Below are 5,728 nucleotides of genomic sequence, written 5' to 3'. Positions count from 1 at the left end.
AAATGGGTGAAAAGAAACAAAACAGACTTTAAAAGAGATATAGGATAAAAAGAGAGAGAAGGACAAACAGAAGAAAATAAGATGAAGAAAATACACACAGTGATAATAACTGTGAATGTGAATAGGATGAACTCACTCATAAAATGAAAGCCAATAACAGAATGAATTAGAAGAAATACATTTGAAGTAAAATCTATTATGTGTTAGCTGATGTAAAAAAATGCAGGGATAGCAATCATAATTTCAGACAAAACAAAAACAAAAATAAATTAATTAAAATGGGTAATCAAATAAAATACATCTTGCTAAAAGTTACCATAGACAGACATAAATCAATACTAAACATTTTTGCACCAAATAGTACAGCATCCAAATTCTTAAAGGAAAAGTTAAATGAATTATAGGAGGAAATAGACAGTAAATCTATACTAGAGGAAGACCTCTAATTTTCCCTCTCAAAATTAGATAAATTTAACCATAAAATAAATTATAAAAAAGTGAATGAGATTAATACAATCTTAGAAAAATATAATTGACCTCTGGAGAAAACTGAGTAAAAATATAAAGGAGTATACCTTTTTCTTAGCTGTACATGGCAACTTCACATAAATTTACTGAGGGCATAAAAACCTCAAAACCAAATGCCAAAAAGTAGAAGTATTAATTGCATCATTTTCAGATGATAATTGAAATTACATTCAAGAAAGTGTTGCACAACAAGATTATGCAATGATCAATTCTGATGAACATGACTCTTTTCAACAGCAAGATGATTCGGGCCATTTCCTGTGATCTTGTGATGGAGACAATCATCTCTAGCAAGAAGAGTCATCTCTATCTAGAAAATAGACTAGAGAAGACTTAGTGGAGACTGAGTATGGATCACAACATAGTATTTTCACTTTTTTGTTGATATTTGCTTGCATTTTTTTCTTTTTCATTTTTTCCCTTTTTTATTTGATTTTTTCCTGTTCAGCATGATAATTATGGAAATATACAGAAGAATTGCATATGTTTAACATATATTGGATTATTGGGGGAAAAGAAGAAAGAAAAAATTTTGGAACAAAAGGTTTTGCAAGGGTAAATTCTGAAAACTATCTATGTATGGATTTTGAAAATAAAAAGCTTTATTTAAAAAGTGTTGCAGAAGCATGGTTTAAAAATTAATTGGAAACTAAATAATTTATTCCTAAAAATGAATAGGTCAAAAAACAAATCATAGAAATAATCAATTTTATCAAACAGCTATGGCATCAATGAAACAACATACCAGAATTTATGGAATGCTGCCAAAGCAATTCTTAGAGGAAGATTTATACCTCTAAACATGCACATCAACAAAATAGAAAAAGAGAAGATCAATGAACTGAGCATGCAATTAAAAAAAACTATAAAAAGAACAAATTTTTTAAATCTCCAATTAAATATCAAAATGGGAATTCTGAAAAATCAAAGAAGAGATTGATATAATTGAAAGCAAAAAACAAACAAACAAACAAACAAAAACCCCAAATCATTGAAATGATAAAGGTAAGAGTATTATGGGGAAAAAACAATAAAATGTATAAACCACTGGTTAATTTTACTTTAAACAAGAAAGAAAAAAAAAAACCAAATTACCAGTGTAAAAAATGAAAAGGATGCCTGCACCACCAAAGATAAAATTAAAACAGTTATTAGGAGTTATTTTGCCCAATTATATACCAGCAAAACTGACAATCTAAGTGAAATAGATGAATATTTACAAAAATATAGGCCATCCAGATTAGTGGGAGAAGAAATATAATACTTAGATAAACATATCTTAGGGAAGTAGGAGGGACAGAAATTGAATAAACCATAAATGAGGTTCTTAAAATCCCCCGGATTAGTTTGATTCACAAGTGAATTCTGCTAATCATTTAAGGAATAATTAATCCCAGTACTATATAAATTATTCTTTAATATACATAAAAAGGTGTTCTATGAAATTCCTTTATAACACAAATATGGTTTTGATACTTAAACCAAGCAATACTAAAACAAAGAAAATTATAGACAAATTTCCTTAATGAATATTGATGCAAAAATTTAAATAAAATCCTAGCAAAGAGATTATAGCAACATATCACAAAGTTCATACATTATGGCCAAGTTGGATTTATATCAGGAATGCAGGGCTGGTTCAGTATTATGAAAACTATCAACATATAACCAGTAACAAAAACAACAAAAATCAGATGATTATCTCAATAGATGCAAAAAAGACTTTTTATAAATTACAGTGACCATTCCTATTAAAAAACAAACAAAGAAAGAAAAAAATACTAAACAGCATAGCAATAAATGGAAACTTTCTAAAATGATAAGTAGTATGTATCTAAAATCAAGAACAAGCATTATCCATAATGGGAACGAACTTGAAACCTTCTCAGTAAGATCAGGGGTGAAACCATTGTATACACTGTCACCACTATTACTCAATATTATTGTAAGAATGTTAACTATAGTAATAAATGAAGAAAAAGAAAGTTCAAAATATAAAATGAACCCATAAAATCATTGACATTTCTATATACTATCAACAAAATCCAGAAAGAAGAGACCAAAAGAGTAATTCTATTTTAAATAACTATATAAAATAACAAAAGATTAGAAGTACCAATAAGGAAAACTCAGGGATTATATGAACAAAGTTACAAAACACTTTTTTTGTTAAGGGACAAGTTAATTCTCCAAGAACCTCCATAGCTGTGGATCATAACATCTAAAGGAGTTTCAGGGCAGCCTTTGATGACACAGGTGTTGTGGACTGGGAAAGAGATAAATTAGAGGGAGAGGGAAGAGGAAAGAGGTCAGAGAACAGCAGTTCCCTCTCAGTCTCCTTGTATCATCCTCTCACAAGAGGAGAACCATTCTGCAGGTCTGGGTTGGATCTCCAGCAGCCACAGATGGCTCCTGTGTCACAACACTTTTCACACAAATAAAAATAGATATAATTAACTGGGGAAATATGAATTGCTTATGGGTGGGCTGAACCAATAGAATAAAAATGATAATTTTATTTAAATTAATTTATTTATTCAATATCACACTAATCAAACTACCAATGAGTTATTTTATAGAGTTAGGAAAAGCAATTACAAAATGTCAAGAATATCTAAGAAATCAATAAAATAAATGCTTAGGAACTATATTACAAAAAGCATTAATAATCAAAATTAGTTAGGTTCTGGCTAAGAACCAGAAAGGTAGATCAGGATGATAGCAAATGAAGATAGTAATCTAATGTTAGATAAACCCAAAGTTCCAAGCTTTTGGAGTAAGAACTCACCATTTGACAAAAATATCTGAGAAAATGTAAAGCCAGTTTTATAGAAACTAAGCAGACATCAATATTTCACAATGTAAACTAAAATAAGTCAAAATGGTTAAATGATTTAGACATAAAAGATCATAAGTTAATTTAAGGAGGATGGAAAAAATTTATCTGTCAGATATGCGGAAAAGGGAAGAGTTGATTATAAAATGAGAGAAAGAAGCTCATGGAAAATAAAATGAATAATATTGATTACATGAAATTAAAAGAGTTTTTGCATAAACAAAACTGATGAAACCAAAATTAGAAGGAAAACAACAAATAGGAAACAAATTTTTATAGTAAGTTTCTTTGACAAATTCTTCATTTCTCAAATATATATGGAACTAAGCTACATTTATAAAAACAAGAGCCATTTCCCCAATTGATAAATGCTCCAAGAATGTGAACTAGTTTTCAGAAGAAGAAATCAAAGTTATCAATAGTCACAATAAAAAAATTCTCTAAATCACGACTGATTACATAAATACAAAATGAAGCAATTCTGAGGTATCACCTCATATCTATCAGATTGACCAACATAAAAAAAAGGAAAATAACAAAAGCTGGAGGGGAAATGGAAAAATTTGGACATTGACACACTATTGGCAGAGTTGAACTAGTCTAAACATTATTGAAAAAAAAAAATTGGAACTATGCCCAAGGAGCTAGCAATATCACTACTAGATCTATGAACCAAAGAGATCAAAGAAATTGAAAGGGATCTATATGTACAAAAGTATTTTTTTTTCCCCCTGAGGCTGGGGTTAAGTGATTTGCCCAGGGTCACACAGCTAGGAAGTGTTAAGTGTCTGAGACCAGATTTGAACTCGGGTCCTCCTGAATTCAAGGCTGGTGCTCTATCCACTGCGCCACCTAGCTGCCCCCATAAAAGTATTTCTAACCTTTTTTTTTTTTTTTTTTTTTTTTTTTGTGGTGGCAAAGAATTGGAAATTGAGAAAATATTCATCAATTGGGGAATGATTGAGCAAATTGTGATGGAATAGTATTATGCTGAAAGAAATTATGAGCAAATGATTTCAGAGAAATGTGAGAAGACTTACATGAACTGATGCAAAATGAAGTGAGAAGAACCAGGAGAACACTGTACACTAGCAATAAAACTGAAGGTGATCAACTGTGAAAGACTTAACTACTCTTATCAAGACAATGATTCAATGGCCATCAGTTGGAGAATGGCTGAATAAATTGTGGTATATGAATGTTATGGAATATTATTGTTCTGTAAGAAATGACCAGCAGGATGATTTCAAAGAGGCCTGGAGATATTTACATCAACTGATGCTGAGTGAAATGAGGAGAATCAGGAGATCGTTGTACATGGCAACAATAAGATTATATGATGATCAATTCTGATGGATGTGGCTCTCTTCAACAATGAGATGACTTAGACCAGTTTCAATGATCTTGAAATGAAGAGAGACATTTATACCCAGAGAGAAGAGTGCAGGAACTGAGTATGGTTCATTCTTTTTATTGTTGTTTGCTTGCATTTATTTTCTTTCTCATTTTTTCCTGTTTAATTTGACTTTTCTTGTGCAGCAAGATAATTGTATAAATATGTATGTATATATTGGAATTAGCATACATTTCTATCATGTTTAATATGTATATTGGGTTACTTGCCATCTGAGGGAAGGAGTGAGAAAATTGGAACACAAGGTTTAGCAGGGTAATGTTGAAAAATTATCCATGTATATGTTTTGAAAATAAAAAGCTTTTTATTTATATAAAATTTTTATTATATAAAAATAATTTTTTAAAAAAGATAATGATCCAAATCAGCCAAGGGACCCATGATAAAAAAAATGCTCTCTAAATTCAGATTGAAGTTCTTTTTAAATTTTTCTTTATTTTTTTTTGCAACATGGTTAATATGGAAATATTATGTCGCATGTATAATCAGTATTTAATTGCTTGTCTTTCCAAGGAAGGAGAAGGGCACGAGGAAGGAAAGAATGTGAAACTCAAAGTGTTTAAAAATGGATGTTAAATTTTTTTATATGTACTTGTGAAATGTTTAATGACGTAAATAAAAAAATTTTAAAAATTGTTTTTTGTTTGTAAACAAACGGAAATTTGTTATTGTTCAGTTACATCTCTTTTGGGGTTTTCTGGCAAATACTGAAATGCATTTGGAGGGGCTGAGTGGGGTGGGAGGGAGCTTTGTATTTCCCCTGTCTAGCAAAGTGTCTGGAATACAGTAGTCACTTAAGAAAAGTTTGTTGAATTGAAATTTTACATTCTGAAAGGGTGAAGTGACTCTAGCCTCTTTGCTCTAGCACAAGCATGTCCTGGGTAGGAATTTTTACCGATTGCCCCTCATTCCTGGATTAAGTCCCTGCCCTTTGTACACACCGCCCGTCG

This window comes from Sminthopsis crassicaudata, chromosome 1, assembly GCF_048593235.1.
Source record: "Sminthopsis crassicaudata isolate SCR6 chromosome 1, ASM4859323v1, whole genome shotgun sequence".
Classification (NCBI taxonomy): Eukaryota; Metazoa; Chordata; class Mammalia; order Dasyuromorphia; family Dasyuridae; genus Sminthopsis; species Sminthopsis crassicaudata.
This window is presented reverse-complemented; position numbering follows the sequence as displayed.